The sequence below is a fragment of the Protopterus annectens genome, chromosome 11.part0 (assembly GCF_019279795.1).
Source record: "Protopterus annectens isolate FY-2018-M chromosome 11.part0, PAN1.0, whole genome shotgun sequence".
In the NCBI taxonomy this organism is placed as follows: domain Eukaryota; kingdom Metazoa; phylum Chordata; order Ceratodontiformes; family Protopteridae; genus Protopterus; species Protopterus annectens.
Window position 1 is genome coordinate 491,987,624 of NC_056745.1, and position 19,588 is coordinate 492,007,211.

Genomic DNA, 19,588 nt, shown 5'->3' on the forward strand with positions numbered 1-19,588 from the left:
AACTACACAATTGGCATGTCTGGGATTAGAATTCCTACCTAACTAGTTTATTACACTACAGCAGTATGCAGGTATAGGACCCACCATGGATATATTACTGGGCAGCAGCTTTGCAAAAGGTGTATTTCACAGTGCATGACATCAGCAGCCTTGACAAAGTAGGTATTTGATTTGTAGTGAGTGTGACTAGCCTAAAAAAGCATTGCTCTCTACACAGACGGTGAGACACACACACACAAACAGTTGCCATGTCTGGGATTAGAATTCCTATCTAACTAGTTTATCACACTACAGCAGTTTTAGGAAGCACCACGGAGATTACTGGCATACAAATTTCACAAGGGTGTATTTCAAAGTGGATGACCTTAGCAGGCTTGTCATAGTACAGCTATAGGAAGGGCAGTATGTGTGCATGGGCCACAACCCATTCATCTAGAGGTTGACACACCACATGCTGACACACACAGGGTTACATTCCACAGGTATGTGTATACAGCTGCTAGATGATTACTTCCTTGTACAGTCATGTTGCACAGATAGCACTTGCACCAAATAGTCCGTCATGCTGACAGATACCAGTGGCTAAGGTCAAAAGTGAGTGACATCCTAACCCCATGTGGTTGTAGCCATTTGGCTGTGTGCTGGGTGGGACAAGCCTCATAATGGAAGGCCCCTTGTGACAGTCACTCTATTCCACACATCTGTGTACATCTACATTTGGCTTATTATAGTGTGTTGTCCTTGGATATATCCCTGCATTCCTATCCAGTGTGTGTGCAAAGCATGAGTGCTGCATACTGAGGAGTGTCTGCACTAACATCTGCAAATGCCAGATATGTCTGGCCACTGTTGCTTGCAGACATGGCCTTCATTTGTTTAAGTATGTGAGCATGCCCAGTATGACCTTTCGGTATGTTGTTGGCTGATATTGCCCTCATTTCTCTAAGTGTGTGAGCATGCCCAGTATGCCATTCTGTGTTGAATGTGTGGATTGATTACAGGTAGTTTGTCCTGCAGTGCAGACATTTGTGTTGTACACCTACAAGTAGCATATTGTTTCTGCAGTGTATCCGTCAATCATTTGGCAATATGGGAACAGACTGTGCAGGGAATAGTGTGTACTGTAGGTGATTGTGTCTGTGTTCTTCAGCTGCATGCTTCTGCTGTTAGCAGAGATATTCAGACATGTACTGTTATAAAAAGTGATGTTTTCCTGCCCTCATGTACTGTCAGGTAGATATTCTTGCTCACAATGGTGACTTGTGTGACAAGGGTGACTGTAGCTGTGTCTGGCATTGTGGGCAGACACCAAAGTATTCATGGTAAGTTATGCCATTCTGGAGGGGGAGCTGCAGACACTTGGTGCTAGGTTTGTGTATTCTGTTCAGCACCTTGGTACAGTGCTGGCAGAGGATCCCATACGTGTCCGCCCATCAACATGGCAGTATGGCCTTATCTTGCTGTGGCAATGCCTCACAGCTGTACAGATTTGCACATGCTAGCCAGAGGCAGGGTCCATAGCTCTGGACATTTACTCTATTGTGGTGTACGGGCAGGTGTGTAGCCACCCATTTATGTGTTTTCAGCCAGGGATAGTCTGCACAGAGTTTGATGCTGGACCCTGCACATTCCATGCTGCCTATGCTCCCATATCCCCCCTCTGTTATTCTAACCTCTTCCATACATTATGCATACGTTCTGTGATACTTTCTCTAAGGGTATCATCACATCACAGGTGTGTGTTAGTGTTGGTCCACAGTTCGTGCAGTGGGACATGGTGGACATGTTACTGTGGTTTGTCCACATGGCCTTGCATATGGCTTAAATGGAGTGTGCTATGTTGTTATTTGGTTGTGCATGACATAACATGCATTGGCAGTACGTGTGAGACATGCTGGCAGGGCCTACCTACAGCTAGGGACACACCTGCATGGGACACCTGCACTGCATGCTGCAGTTTTCCACTATTGCCATATACAGGTGGGGTCGTATTGTACCTGTTCCCCACAGCAGGGATATTGCCAGAGAGGTGCCTGTGGGTAGTATTTGTGTGGCTGGGTGCATGTGTGCTATGGACACTACTTGCATCTGACATACAGATATGCATGGGGCATTGCAGTTATTCTGGCATGTGCGGGTACATCAGCTGATTTCCAATACATCAATCCCATCTCCTTTGTGATCTGCAGTTGTACAGGCAGACATCACCAGTATCCCCTACTACAGATCTTGCTACTGTGATGCATACCTTATGTGTACATATCCAAGGGTGTCACTATTTCACAGTGACACAAGATATACTGTATGTCTGGAGTACTTTCCCCTGTGTACTGCTTGTATATCTAACCCAACAGCCATGCCATGTCAGTCTTTCAGATGGTGACACATATTACCACCATACATTCACAATGGCTTACTGCTTGCATGTGTTATACTGGTGGGGATTGTCTTTGGGACTGCAGTCATGAGGGTTTGCCCCTGTTATCAGCAGTAGTGGGCAATGGCTGCCAGGTCTTACCTCAACATGCATACATACTGACCACTCTCAGACATTATGAAACACATACCATCCTAACACACTCAGACCTGCATATTGTGCAAATGCTACAACCTATCCTGATACCTTGGCCACCTCTGGCCATCTGTGCTCCACTCATATTATACCTACTCATACATGTTACTACTTGTATACACAGGATTGGGGCGGGACAGACCTGAGTGTCACTACATTTCTACACTGGATTGGGGGAAGGGGCAGACCTGTCTGTTTCCACATGTCTTCGTAGGTGTGGGGGGGGGTCACACCTGACTTTTACTACATTTCTACATAGGATTGTGGATGGACACACCTGACTGTTTGTAAGTTTCTACACAGGATGGGGGGGCACACCTGACTGTTACTACATTTCTACACAGGATTGCGGGAACACACCTGACTGTTTTACATGTCTACATGGGAGTGGGTGGGCACACCTGACTCTTACTACATTTCTACACAGGATTGGGGGGGCACACCTGACTGTTACTACATTTCTACATAGCATGGGGGGCACACCTGACTGTTTCTACATATTTAGATAGGAAGTGGGGGCACACCTGGCACATGCACACATTTGCTATGACTGTATCAGTATGTCAGGTACTCCATTTCATTCTGTATTCTAACCTATCATACTGACTAGAGGCATATCAGTGTACTACAGGTCTTAGCTTTGGCTGCCCTGTATATTAGTGTCTGACTTCCTACCCTTCAGAACTAACATCCCATTGCCTGACCTGCTATAGTCTGGTTGTGTAGGCCTGGGGGGAGGTTACCCATAGGCATCATTCAGAGGCCATAGCACAGGCTCTGTTTGGGTTTGTCTACAGCTGTCATGCTGGCTGAGACTTGTTGGGTATGTGAACCTCCTTAACTGGCATGTGTGAGTCATATGGACACTCATGTCATCCAGCACATTTCCTGCAGTGGGTTTTGTCACCCTGTGTAATACTAGCTACTATGGTGACTCCAGTATGTGTTACAGATGTCATGGTGTCACTATGGGTGTCTACTATCTGCTGTCATAACATTCAGCCTCCCAATTCCCTTGCATGCTCACATCCATACCATAGATACAGGTAACAACACATTCTACTCCATTTGGCAATTGGTAGGTTGATTGACTTACCTTGTGGGTGTGCCAGGATTGTGGATGGTGCTGGAGGGCTGCCTATGTCAGATGCACATAGTGCACTTCCTATACATGTTTGAGCACAGGTAGTGTCATGTTTAGCATTCCTTTTACTGTATGTGCGAGTCAGAGAGAGGTGTTATTCCCTGGGTCCCTACTGTGTCAGTGTATGTGCTATGCATTGTCTCTTTGCTGCACACTCAGCATACTGGGCATGCCTCCATCTGCCTACTGGGGCAGGCTCAGGTTGTTCCTCCTCTGAGTCACTCTGTGCCTGTGCAGGCCTTCGCATTGGTGGGGGCCTGTGTGGCCCTGCCCCATGCTGTTCCTGCTGCAGCTGTTTCCGCAGGATCATATTGTGTAGCATGGCACATACCATAACAATTTGGGTACATGTAGCTGGTGAGTACTGCAAGGCTCCACCGGATGTGTCCAGACACTGGAACCATGACTTTAGCATCCCAAACACATGCTCTATTATATGTCTGGTCTGTGTGTGTGCCTTATTATGGCGTTCTTGTTCAGGTGTGTGTGCATTTCTGATGGGTGTCATCAGCCACGGTTCTAGTGTGTAACCAGCATCCCCCACTAGGTGACCGTAGGGGATGTCCCCATTGGCAAATCTATGGTACAGCTGCGTCAGATGCCAAATGTGGGAATTGTTATAGCTTCCAGGGTAGCCAGCACACACATTCATTATAGTGCCCTGGTCATCGCAGATAACCTGGCAGTTGATGGAGGGGATGCCCCTGCGGTTGATGTAGGCCCTAGCCTGATCACCGGGTGGTGCTTTGATGCATATGTGCATGCAATCTATAGCACCCACTACCTCAGGATATTCTGATACTTGGTGGAAGAGACGCATATTGCTGACCAACACCTCACAGGTGTTGAGGAAATATACGTGCTCACCGGCATGTGCTGACATGGCATCCAGGAACTGGTGGAATACTCTGGATGCTGATGCCTGTGAAATCCCTATGATAACCCCAGTTGAGCTTTGGGAGGTACCTGTGGCTAGTATTCCTAGGCCTACACATATTTTGGTATCCACTGGGATGGGTTCTCCTCGGTCAGTTTGGTGTGTCAGGCATGGCCGGCATAGCTCAACAATTTGCTGTAGGAGGTCCCTGTCCACCCTATAGTGATCCACTATCTCCAGCTCATGTAGCTCCTAGTAGGTTACACTGTGTCTGTAAACTCTTCTTCATCTCCTCACTGTGGGTTGATCGGCAGCATTCAGATCTTCACCACCCTCAGCCTCTTGCACATGTTGTTCTATGTTGCCTGCTGCAGCCCCTCTCATTTTGTAGGTTTGTTTGGTAAAAGTTCCCTGCTTGTATACACCGGTGGTGTAGAGTATGGGAAAAACCAGAGGGGAAGGTGTTTGCATAGTTTATAGTAGTGTTCTGGCCTGGGCTGGTCCCCTGCCTGTGTAATTGGCTGATTCTGATACAATTCACCTGCCAGCTATGCTAGTACTCCTTGATTACCTTCATACTGCTGTTTTCCCTTCCCATTGCCTTCCTGTTTAAGCCCGGGGGCATGTCGCACAAACAGAATGCTCAAATGTGCACAGTGCTGCTATTTCTTGGTTTAACTTTTTTTTTCTTCCTTTAAAACCCTGTACATGGCACGCACACCTGCTTAGGTAATGTAAAGAGTGCTAGGCAGATTCAGACACACCCCCTAGCTTAGGTGTGCTAAGCTAGGAGCAAACCCGAGCCACAGGGCTCTAGTCCACTTATAGTATGCCTGACACCCCCCCCCCCCATGATGTCAGCTAACTCCTAGGCTTGCACCAAGCTATTCCTACTCTTACACTGTTGGAACCTGACTAGCATGCTGGAGAAAACTGGGATTCACTATCATTCCCCTCATTTGCATAGGATTGCCTGCTAATGCATAGTTACATATCTCACACTGAGCCTCCTCCCTTAGCAACCCCTACTCACTGGCCATGTTGCCTTCTGCCTGCCATTGACTTGCATGGCAGAATAGTGATTTTACTTAGAATGCTTATTTTAGGTTTATTTTGTTATTTTCCTCCCGATCCCGCTTGCGTGCCGCTGCCCTACACTTAAACAGCTGAGATCAGCTAAAAAAAATAAAAGTTGATTTTTTTTATTTTTTTTTTGGCTGCTTGCAATGCCAATGGCATTATACTTGGCCATTGGCATGCTTCCTAACTGATATGCAGCCTTTATTTGGAGCTGTCACAGCTCTGTTTTGGATTTTGCAGAAATGTACTCGGCTACTAACTGAGTACATTTCTGCAGATTGCACTAGTCCTGCATGGTAGGTTGCAAGCTTCCTGGTTCACAAATTGACCTAATTTGCATGGATTTCTCCTGCAAATGGGGTGATTTGCATACAGGGGCTTAGTCTGTGCAGGACTAGTACATGAACGATCGTGGATGCCCCTGCAGGCTGTTCCTGGATCGCACAGCAGATATATTGCCTGCTGGAGCTCCTGCACTAATCCTGCAAGCTGTGCAAGGCATAGAGAATCCAGGGGATGATGTGCCCAGATTACTTAAGTGAGGAACATAAAGTTCATAGATGTATACTAGGCTAACAACTACCAGGGCCTTTATAAGCTTAGCCACACATCCCAAATGTATCCTGCAGGGGTTTTTTTTAGCTTAGATTTTGTTTTAGAGAAATAGGTGCTAGATGTGGGGTGAATTTCTGATTTCACATCCACCGGTCCAAACTACTGAATATAGTTAGGGAAGAGCTCTGCTTCACATGGATGGAAAGACTGTTGCAGAGGAAGGGAATTCTCTTTGACACATATATGTCCTTCTAACATGCTGTATTTATGTCGAAAGCAACATTCCATTCCCTAGATTGAGTAGTTCTGATGCTATTAACCTTACTGATGTGCAAATGGTCCAGGAGGGATTGGGATTTCTTTAAGTGGAGCATGTCCAACAGCTCTAGGTTTGACATAGCTTTGTATGTTAGGCAGAGATCACCTCTAAGTAGGTGATATGCGACAGAGTAAAGCTGGAGTGTTTTGAGATGGTCTGTGTAGGGCATCTGTTTGAGGCCAGTAATCCTCTTTGTGAGGTATTTCTGTGGCCTTTCCAGTTGCTGTAGATTACTTGTGAGGTACATACCAAAATGGGCATTGTACTCTATAATGGGTCTAATGAGTGATGAGTTGAGGTGAACAATGACCTCTTTTTTCCTGGATGAGAAACCTTTTGTGATGAGGTGTGACACATAAAAGGATTTCCTGACTACTGTGGTGATGTGATTATCAAAGGAGAGACTACTGTCCACCTGTGTCCCAAGGTCTTTTATTACACGTTTGGTGTTAAGTAGACTACCGCCTATGTGGTAGTTCATGGGTACGGAGTTTTTATCGAAAGGGATGACAATGCACTTTTTGGCATTGAGCTTGTGGCAATGGCTTTGACAGCAGGTATCTGTCTCAGTGAGACCCTTTTGTAGGATGTCCACATCATTAGGAGTTTTGATTATGGCTCCTAGTTTGCAGTCATCTGCAAACTTTGTTAGCCAAAGACCTTCTGTGTTAGCCTGTACTTCAGAAAAGTAGATACCAAACAGAAGAGGACCTAGGAGTGAACCCTGTGGTACTCCACTTGTCAATGGTCTGAAGTTGGATTTAGAGTCTGCTACTTTCACAGTGTGGGTTCTGTCAGTGAGCCAGTTGGCAACCCATCTTGTGACATAGGGATTTATACCTTGTTTAGTGAGTTTATCTGTAATTCCAGAGTGGGGATGGTGTCAAAAGCCTTGGTGAGATCTAGATAGGCTGTGTAAACCATTTTACCCTCATCTACAGCTTTGGTGACCGCTTCAAAGAAGTCTATCAGGTTTAGGAGACATGATCTGCTTTTTACAAACCCGAAGTGGGTAGGGTCCAGAGTTTGGAGATTACCAAAGTCATTGTTTATAAGTTCCATGATGATACATTCCATAGCCTTGCAGACCAGGCTCATCAGGCTAATGGGGTGGTAGTTCCCGTGATCCATGGTGGCTCCGTCTTTGTGGAGTGGGATAACCATTGCTGTGTGCCATTCAGTGGGCATAAAGCCTGAGGTGAGGCTATGATTAAATGTGGTATTTTGGTGGGGTGCCAGTTTGTTCTGTAGTTCATGTAGAATGCAGCCTGGGATGTTGTCAGGTCCCATGGATGCTGTGTTTTTGGCTTTGGAGAGTGTGTTTTTTACCTGTGCAGCCATGATTATAGGAACTTTGCATTCTTCCGGTATAGAGATGGGCCCTTTAGGGGATGAGAGAAGGGTAAAGTTAGCACTGAGCCTATCTGCCAGGATGTTGGCAATATCAGTTGGTTCTGTATATTTAGTGTCATTGTGCTGTAACGCAGAGCAGATCTGAGTGTTGCCATTGAGATTCTTGACTTAGCTATAGAATGCTTTGTGGTTGTCTTTAGAATCAGTAGCGATTTTGTTTTCATAACTAGCTTTGGAGGATTTTATGAGGGATCTCATCTTCTTACTGAGGCTGACGATGGAGTTCCTCCAATCATGGGATTTTACTCTCTTTTGCAATAGTTTCTTTCTTCTGTTGTAGAGTTTGTTTATGGCAGGGGACCACCAGATTGGCTTACTTTTTTTGGAGGATAGCAACTTGATTCTGTAAGGGATTGCACAATCCATGCATTTGTGTAAGTGCTTATAAAGTGCAACTGTGTAGGATTCAGCAGTTGTACCTCTATTGTCCATCAGCATGGGTGTTGTGAAGTTTGCCACTTCTGGCTTAAAAAGCGTGAAGTTGGCTTTGGAGAAATGTTTTATGGTTGTTTCCCTAATGGGGGGAGGAGGTGGGATGCAGATGTCTAGGGTGATTTGTTGTGGTCAGATTTGACCAACGAGGAATTGACATCTGGTGTGGAACACTAGTTGCCCATGTTTGTAATGACCAGGTCTAGGATATTGCTGCCCCTGGTGGGGGTGTGAATAAGTTGATCCAAGGCGTTGGAATTTATGAATTCCAGAAAATGTTGAGTACAAGAGCTGGTACATGAGTAGTCTTCCCAGTTATTGGCAGGGTAGTTGAAATCCCACATTATTAGAGTGTTAGGTTGTACCCTAATATTTTTCAATGTATCAAGAAATGAGAATTGGGAATCCTGGGGCATGGTGGGGGATCTGTAGTAAGTTACAATTTGGATTGCGGTCTTGCCCAGAGTTAGTTGCACTTGGATAATCTCGGATGCATTATGCTGAGTAACTAGCCTGGAGGTGTGGATATCCTTAATGAGTTTGGACACGCCTCCAACTTTAGTGCTTCAGTCCAGGTTTGGTGGCCAAAAGGTGTGGTATGAATTATAGCCTGGTAATGCAGGGGTGCTCTCTGGAGCCTTGAACCAGGTCTCTGTCACTGCACAGATGTCAATGTTCTCCATTTTAAGGAGTTCCTCAAGTGAGTGCATTTTGAGGTTTAAACTTCTAGCATTAAGTAGCATTACCCTCAGATTTTTCTTGCTTGTACCTGTTATGGTGGTGAATTTGTCATTTGAATCTTGCCTAAAAAAGGCACTATAGGGGTGGCAAGAGCCTTAGCCATTATCCGGAATCACAAGGACGACAGGTGCAGGCCATCTCTGGCAAATCATCATGGTTGTCAGTTATGTCATCCCAGGCAGACAGATACTGGATCCCCTTAGAATGACACCAGAAGCTTAGCCAATTGTTGAAGTCAGTCATTTTGTCCTTGTACTGTGGTACCATTCTGGGTGATGGCAGGATGCTACTCAGGGCTAGGGTCATAACTGCCTGGGCTACAAGATCGGACAGCTCCTCCATGTCTCTTTTCATGTAGTCCAGGAAGGTATATCTCAGGTCATTCACACCAAAATGGACAATGACAGTGTCATATTTGTACTTGTTGTGGAGTGACCTGAGTGCATGAGTTATGTGGTGGATCCTGGCACCTGACATGCAGCTGACAGTAACTTTCTCCTTCTTTAGCCTGGTGAGTGGAACATCAGTGTGCCTGACTATAGAGTCACCTATGACTAGAGTGTTGGGTATGTTGTTATGCCTTATGGGCTGTGGTTGAGTGGCACACTGAGTGTGTGGGCTTTGTGTCATTTGGGTTGTGTTGGTGGCTGGAGGTTGCTTGCATTTCTGCTTAAGATGTAGCTGTTGCTTGGGTAGATTTTTTTTTGAGTGCCTCCACAAATGTAGGTGTGTGTTTTGTGTTTCTATGTGTGCGTGTTTTGGTGGTGTAGGTTTTGAGGAACTATGTGATGAGTGCGGTGTGGTGCAAGTGTTTACCTTCTCCTCTTCACTGTCTAGTCCAGTCTTTGGTGAAAAGAGCTTAGCTTCCGGTTTGGCTATATAAGTGCATCTCTCACAGTTTGTACTGTTGAGTGGTAGGAGGAGAGGGTTGTCTATGTATATGAGGCAATTGCTGCATTGCCCCAAGATGCCCAGATTCATCAGGTAGACAGGTGAAAATACAGGGAGCTGACCCTTAGACATACTTGGATAGGTGCTTATTTATTAAGTAGCAAAAACTATTTTCCTCTAGACAAGTGAGGAAAGTTGAGTGCTGTAGTAATTTGTAGCTTATTTGGTGCTTACAATTAGTTCTGAAAAAGTGTTGAGGTCAAAGAAACAGATATGAGTGCTAAAACAAGAAAACTAGCTAGTTCCAAGAAACAAAATTAACCTAGAAGGCTTCCCTCCAACACAGAAAGGCTTGGGGGCTAAGAAGCTTAGAAACAGTCCTGGATACAGCAAATCTGTATCTGGACTAGACAACTTACAGGAAAGGAAGGAAACAAGCTTCAATTTTTTTTTGTAAAGTGGAAAGGGGAAAAGAGGAGCAGAAAGTAACTGGGTTGGCTTTCTGAAATGTTCTCACTGGATAAGGTAGAATGAGGTAATGACACTAGACTGGGAGGAGTGTCCCCGATCAAATTTACAGTAGGGATGGGAAACTGCAAAACCACCAAGTATAAAAACACCACATCAATAGGGAGGGAGAGTGGGAAACAAAAATCAGAACAAACAAATCCAACCAGATGCTTAACAAGTGTAGAATATTTCTAGTTAATACCTCACACACAGTGAAACTAGCTAGCAAAGTATATGCAGACAAATAAAAGTGCTATAAATAACTAAGAAATAAGCAAAAAACAGGATACTTAATGTTATATATCACAGATTAGGTGGCTCAGAGCCCTTCCTCTGACTTCCTCCGATTTGCTCAGTGTGAAATGGTAAAAACACTCACAAGTTAACTTCTTAAGTACAAAGTTCAAACCTGAAACAACTTTAAAAAAAGCTTATAAGAATCAATGAGATCCTTCCTCCAAGGCATAGTCCAGGCATCCACAGTCAGCCAATGACCACAAACAATTCACTCTCACTGAAATGCTATACTGGCTTTGGCTAAGCTATGATGGCCTGGAACATGTACTCAGACACACAACATCTACAACAAACAACAAGGCTGAAAACACAAGCATGAATATTGACAATGCTACACTGCCAACACTACTTACCAAGAAAAAAAATGGCAGAAATGTTTAAACAGATAAAGAATCAAGGAGACTCTACAGAATGCTTTTAAATGCAAACAAGTTATATGATACACTTCTAGCAGGAAAGCAGAAAAAACAAACCCAACCAGATGCATAACAAATGTAGAAATGTTCTAGTTAATCCCTCACACACAGTGAAACTAGCTAAGAAAGTATATGCAGACAAATAGAAGTGCTATAAATAACACAGAAATAAGCAAAAAACAGGATTCTTAATGTTATATATCACAGATTAGTTGGCTCAGAGCCCTTCCTCTAACTTCCTCCGATTAGCTCAGTGTGAAATGGCAGAAACACTCACAAGTTAACTTCTTAAGTAACAAAGTTGAAACCTGAAACAACTTTAAAAAAGCTTGAAAGAACCAATGAGGTGCTTACTCCAAGGCTTAGTCCAGGTAACCCCAGTCAGCCAATGACCACAAACAATTCACTCTCACTGAAATGCAACACTGACTTTGGCTAAGCTATGATGGCCTGGAAAATGTGTTCAGACACAAAGCCTCTTCAAACAAACAACTAGGCCCAAAGCATAAGCCTGAATATGGACAATGCTACACTACCAACTCTACTTAGGTAGAAAAAAACTACAGAAATGTTTAAACAGATAAAGGATAAAGGAGACTCTAGAGAATGCTTTTAAATGCAAACAAGTTAGAATAAACAAACTCAACCAGATGCTTAACAATTGTAGAAAAATTCTAATTAATACCTAACACACTGTGAAACTAGCTAGCAAAGTATATGCAGACAAATAAAAGTGCTATAAATAACTCAGAAATAAGCAAAAGAAGGATACTTCATGTTATATATCACAGACTAGTTGGCTCAGAGCCCTTCCTCTGACATCCTCCACTTAGCTCAGTGTGAAATTGCAGAAACACTCACAAGTTAACTTCTTAAGTAACAAAGTTGAAACCTGAAACAACTTTAAAAAAAGCCTGAAAGAACCAATGAGGTGCTTACTCCAAGGTGTAGTCCAGGAATCCCCAGTCAGCCAATGACCACAAACAATTCACTCTCACTGAAATGCTATACTGGCTTTGGCTAAGCAATGATGGCCTGGAACATGTGCTCAGACACACAGCCTCTATTAACAAACAACTAGACCCAAACCACAAGCCTGAATATGGACAATGCTACACTATCAACACTACTTAGGTAGAAAAAAACTGCAGAAATGTTTTAACAAATAAATGATCAAGAAGACTCTAGAGAATGCTTTTAAATGCAAACAAGTTATATGATACACTCCTAGCAGGAAATCAGAACAAACAAACCCAACCAGATGCTTAACAATTGTACAAAAATTCTAGTTAATACCTAACACACTGTGAAACTAGCTAGCAAAGTATATGCAGACAAATAAAAGTGCTATAAATAACTCAGAAATAAGCAAAAGAAGGATACTTAATGTTATATATCACAGACTAGTTGGCTCAGAGCCCTTCCTCTGACATCCTCCACTTAGCTCAGTGTGAAATTGCAGAAACACTCACAAGTTAACTTCTTAAGTAACAAAGTTGAAACCTGAAACAACTTTAAAAAAAGGTTGAAAGAACCAATGAGATCCTTACTCCAATGCATAGTCCAGGCATCCACAGTCAGCCAATGACCACGAACAATTCTCTCTCACTGAAATGCTATACTGACTTTGGCTAAGATATGATGGCCTGGAACATGTGCTCAGACAGACAGCCTCTACTAACAAACAACTAGTCCCAAAACACAAGCCTAAATATGGACAATGCTACATTACAAACACTACTTAGATAGAAAAAAAACTGCAGAAATGTTTAAACAGATAAAGGATCAAGCAGACTCTAGAGAAAGCTTTTAAATGCAAAGTTATATGATACACTTCTAGCAGGAAATCAGAACAAACAAACCCAACCAGATGCTTAACAATTGTCGAAAATTTCTAGTAAATATCTCTCACACAGTGAAACTAGCTAGCAAAGTATATGCAGACAGATAAAAGTGCTCTAAATAACTCAGAAATAATAAAAAAACAGGATACATCATGTTATATATCACAGATTAGTTGGCTCAGAGACCTTCCTCTAATTTCCTCTGATTAGCTCTGTGAAATGGCAGAAATACTCACAAGTTAACTTTTTAAGTAACAAAGAAACCTGAAACAACTTTAAAAAATGGTTGAAAGAACCAATGAGGTGCTTACTCAAAGGCGTAGTCCAGGAATCCCCAGTCAGCCCATAACCACAAGCAATTCACTGTCACTGAAATGTTATACTGGCTTTGGCTAAGCTATGATGGCCTGGAACATGAGCTCAGACACACAGCCTCTATTAACAAACAACTAGGCCCAAAACACAAGCCTGAATATGGACAATGCTACACTACCAACACTACTTAGGTAGAAAAAAACTGCAAAAATGTTTTAACAGATAAAATATCAAGAAGACTCTAAAGAATGCTTTTAAATGCAAACAAGTTATATGACACACTCCTAGCAGGAAATCAGAACAAACAAACCCAACCAGATGCTTAACAATTGTAAAAAAAAACTTAGTTAATACCTCACACACAGTGAAACTTGCTAGCAAAGTCTATGCAGGCAAATAAAAGTGCTATAAATTACTCAGAAATAAGCAAAAAACACAATACTTAATTTTATATATCACAGATTATTTGGCTCAGATCCCTTCCTCTACCTTCCTCTGATTAGCTCAGTATGAAATGGCAGAAACACTCACAAGTTAACTTCTTAAGTAAAAAAGTTGAAATCTGAAACAACTTTAAAAAACATTTGAAAGAACCAATGAGGTGCTTACTCCATTGCGTAATCCAGGCAACCCAAGTCAGCCAATGACCACAAACAATTCACTCTCACTGAAATGCTATACTGGCTTTGGCTAAGCTATGATGGCCTGTAACATGAGCTCAGACAAAAAGCCTCTTCTAGCAAACAACTAGGCCCAAAACACAAGCCTGAATATGCACAGTGCTACACTACCAACACTACGTAGGTAGAAAAAAAACTGCAGAAGTGTTTAAACAGATAAAGGATCAAAGAGACTGTAGAGAATGTTTTTAAATGCAAACAAGTTATATGATACACTCCTAGCAGGAAATCAGAACAAACAAACCCAACCAGATGCTTAACAATTGTAGAACATTTCTAGTTATTACTTCACATACAGTGAAACTTGCTAGCAAAGTATATGCAGACAAATAAAGTGCTATAAATAACTAAGAAATAAGCAAAAAAAACAGGATACTTAATGTTATATATCACAGATTAGGCGGCTCAGAGCCCTTCCTTTGACTTCCTCCGATTAGCTCAGTGTGAAATGGCAAAACACTCACACGTTAACTTCTTAAGTACAAAGTTTAAACCTGAAACAACTTTAAAAAAAGATTGAAAGAACCAGTGAATAGTCCAGGCATCCACAGTCAGCCAATGACCAAAAACAATTCACTCTCACTGAAATGCTATACTGGCTTTGGCTAAGCTATGATGGCCTGGAACATGTGCTCAGACACACAGCCTCTACAAACAAACAACAAGACCGAAAACACAAGCCTGAATATGGACAATGCTACACTACAAACACTACTTAGAAAAAAAACTGCAGAAATATTTAAACAGATAAAGGATCAAGCAGACTCTAGAGAATGCTTTTAAATGCAAACAAGTTATATGATACACTTCTAGAAGGAAATCAGAACAAACAAACCCAACCAGATGCTTAACAATTGTCGAATATTTCTAGTTAATACCTCACACACAATGAAACTAGCTAGCAAAGTATATGCAGACAGATAAAAGTGCTCTAAATAACTCAGAAATAATCAAAAAACAGGATACATCATGTTATATATCACAGATTAGTTGGCTCAGAGCCCTTCCTCTGACTTCCTCTGATTAGCTCTGTGAAATGGCAGAAACACTCACAAGTTAACTTTTTAAGTAACAAAGTTGAAACCTGAAACAACTTTAAAAAAGCTTGAAAGAACCAATGAGGTGCTTACTCAAAGGCGTAGTCCAGGAATCCCCAGTCAGCCAATGACCACAAACAATTCACTCTCACTGAAATGCTATACTGGCTTTGCCTAAGCAATGATGACCTGGAACATGTGCTCAGACACACAGCCTCTATTAACAAACAACTAGGCCCAAAACACAAGCCTGGATATGGACAATGCTACACTACCAACACTACTTAGGTAGAAAAAAAACTGCAGAAATGTTTTAACAGATAAAAGATCAAGAAGACTCTAGAGAATGCTTTTAAATGCAAACAAGTTATATGATACACTCCCAGCATTAAATCAGAACAAACAAACCCAACCAGATGCTTAACAATTGTAAAAAAATTCTAGTTAATACCTCACACACAGTGAAACTAGCATGCAAAGTATATGCAGACAAATAAAAGTGCTATAAATAACTGAGAAATAAGCAAAAAACAGGATACTTCATGTTATATATCACAGATTAGTTGACTCAGAGCTCTTCCTCTGACTTCCTCAGATTAGCTCTGTGAAATGGCAGAAACATTTACAAGTTAACTCTTTAAGTAAAAAAGTTGAAACCTGAAACAACTTTAAAAAATGGTTGAAAGAACCAATGAGATGCTTACTCAAAGGCGTAGTCCAGGAATCCCCAGTCAGCCAATGACCACAAGCAAGTCACTCTCACAGAAATGCTATACTATCTTTGGCTAAGCTATGATGGCCTGGAACATGAGCTCAGACACAAAGCCTCTTCTAACAAACAACTAGGCCCAAAACACAAGCTTGAATATGCACAATGCTACACTACCAACACTACTTGGGTAGAAAAAAACTGCAGAAGTGTTTAAACAGATAAAGGATCAAAGAGACTGTAGAGAATGTTTTTAAATGCAAACAAGTTATATGATACACTCTTAGCAGGAAATCAAAACAAACAAACCCAACCAGATGCTAAACAATTGTAAACAAATTCTAGTTAATACCTCACACACAGTGAAACTAGCTAGCAAAGTCTATGCAGACAAATAAAAGTGCAATAAATAACTCAGAAATAAGCAAAAAACAGAATACTTAATTTTATATATCACAGATTATTTTGCTCAGATCCCTTCCTCTAACTTTCTCTGTTTAGTTCAGTGTGAAATGGCAGAAACACTCACAAGTTAACTTCTTAAGTAAAAAAGTTGAAATCTGAAACAACTGTAAAAAAAAATTGAAAGAACCAATAAGGTGCTTACTCCATTGCGTAGTCCAGGCAACCCAAGTGAGCCAATGACCACAAACAATTCACTCTCACTGAAATGCTATACTGGCTTTGGCTAAGCTATGATGGCCTGGAACATGAGCTCAGACACAAAGCCTCTTCTAACAAACAACTAGGCCCAAAACACAAGCCTGAATATGCACAATGCTACACTACCAACACTACTTAGGTAGAAAAAAATTGCAGAAGTGTTTAAACAGGTAAAAGATCAAAGAGACTGTAGAGAATGTTTTTAAATGCAAACAAGTTATATGATACACATAGCAGGAAATCAGAACAAACAAATCCAACCAGATACTTAACAATTGTAGAAAATTTCTAGTTATTACTTCACATACAGTGAAGCTTTCTAGCAAAGTATATGCAGACAAATAAAAGTGCCATAAATAACTAAGAAATAAGCAAAAAACAGGATACTTAATGTTATATATCGCAGATTAGGTGGCTAAGAGCCCTTCCTCCGACTTCCTCCGATTAGTTCAGTGTGAAATGGCAAAACACTCACAAGTTAACTTCTTAAGTACAAAGTTTAAGCCTGAAACAACTTTAAAAAAAGGTTGAAAGAACCAATGAGATCCTTACTCCAATGCATAGTCCAGGCATCCACAGTCAGCCAATGACCACAAACAATTCTCTATCACTGAAATGCTATACTGGCTTTGGCTAAGATATTGTGACCTGGAACACGAGCTCAGACAGACAGCCTCTACTAACAAACAACTAGTCCCAAAACACAAGCCTAAATATGGACAATGCTACACTACAAACACTACTTAGATAGAAAAAAACTGCAGAAATGTTTAAACAGATAAAGGATCAAGCAGACTCTAGAGAATGCTTTTAAATGCAAAGTTATATGATACACTTCTAGCAGGAAATCAGAACAAACAAACCCAATCAGATGCTTAACAATTGTCGAAAATTTCTAGTAAATACCTCTCACACAGTGAAACTAGCTAGCAAAGTATATGCAGACAGATAAAAGTGCTCTAAATAACTCAGAAATTATAAAAAACAGGATACATCATGTTATATATCACAGATTAGTTGGCTCAGAGCCCTTCCTCTAATTTCCTCTGATTAGCTCTGTGAAATAGCAGAAAAACTCCCAAGTTAACTTTTTAAGTAACAAAGTTGAAACTTGAAACAACTTTAAAAAAAGCTTGAAAAAAACCAATGAGGTGCTTACTCAAAGGCATAGTCCAGGAATCCCCAGTCAGCCAATGACCATAAACAATTCACTCTCACTGAAATGCTATACTGGCTTTGGCTAAGCAATGATGGCCTGGAACATGTGCTCAGACACACAGCCTCTATTAACAAACAACTAGGCCGAAAACACAAGCCTGAATATGGACAATGCTACACTACCAACACTACTTAGATAGCAAAATACTGCAGAAATGTTTAAACAGATAAAGGATCAAGCAGACTCTAGAGAATCTATTTAAATGCAAACAAGTTATATGATATACTCGTAGCAGGAAATCAGAACAAACAAACCTAACCAGATGCTTAACAATTGTAGAAAAAGCTTAAAAGAACCAATGAGATGTTTACTCCAAGGCGTAGTCCAGGCAACAACAGTCAGTCAATGACCACAAGTAATTCACACTCACTGAAATGCTATACTGGCTTTGGCTAAGCTATGATGGCCTGGAACATGTGCTCAGACACACAGCCTCTACTAACAAACAACTAGGCCCAAAATACAAGCCTGAATATGGACAATCCTATACTTCCAACACTATTTAGCTAGAAAAAAACTGCAGAAATGTTTAAACAGATAAAGAATCAAGAAGACTCTAGAAAATGTTTTTAAATGCAAACAAGTTATATGATGCACTCCTAGCAGGAAATCAGAACAAACAAACCCAACCAGATGCTTAACAATTGTCGAAAATTTCTAGTTAATACCTCACACACAGTGAAACTAGCTAGCAAAGTATATGCAGACAAATAAAAGTGCTATAAATAATTCAGAAATAAGCGAAAAACAGGATAGTTAATGTTATATATCACAGATTAGTTGGCTCAGAGCCCTTCCTCTGACTTCCTCTGATTAGATCAGTGTGAAATGGAAGAAACACTTGCACGTTAACTTCTTAAGTAACAAAGTTGAAACATGAAACAGCTTTAAAAAAAGCTTGAAAGAACCAATGAGGTGCTTACTCCAAGGAGTAGTCCAGGCAACCCCAGTCAGCCAATGACCACAAACAATTCACTCTGAAATGCTATACTGGCTTTGGCTAAGATATGATGGCCTGGAACATGTGCTCAGACACACAGCCTCAACTAACAAACAACTAGGCCCAAAACACAAGCCTGAATATGGACAATGCTACACTACCAACACTACTTAGGTAGAAAAAAACTGCAGAATAGTTTAAACAGATAAAGGATCAAGAAGACTCTACACAATGCTTTTAAATGCAAACAAGTTATATGATACACTCCTAGCAGAAAATCAGAACAAACAAACCCAACCAGATGCTTAAAAATGTAGAAAAAATCTTGTTAATACCTTACACACAGTGAAACTAGCTAGCAAAGTATATGCAGACAAATAAAAGTGCTATAAATAACTCATAAATAAGCAAATAACAGGATACTTAATGTTATATATCATAGATTAGTTGGCTCAGAGTGCTTGCTCTGACTTCCTCCGATTAGCTCAGTGTGAAATGGCAAAAACACTCACAAGTTGATTTCTTAAGTAACAAATTGAAACCTAAAACAACTTTATAAATAGCTTGAAAGAACCAATGAGGTGCTTACTCCAAGGCATAGACCAGGCAACCTCAGTCAGTCAATGACCACAAACAATTCACTCTCACTGAAATGCTATACTGGCTTTGCCTAAGCTATGATGGCCTGGAACATGTGCTCAGACACACAGCCTCAACTAACAAACAACTAGGCCAAAAACACAAGCCTGAATATGGACAATGCTACACTACCAACACTACTTAGGCAGAAAAAAACTGCAGAATAGTTTAAACAGATAAAGGATCAAGAAGACTCTACACAATGCTTTTAAATGCAAAAAAGTTATATTTTACACTCCTAGCAAGAAATGAGAACAAACAAACATAACCAGAAGCTTAAAAATTGTAGAACATT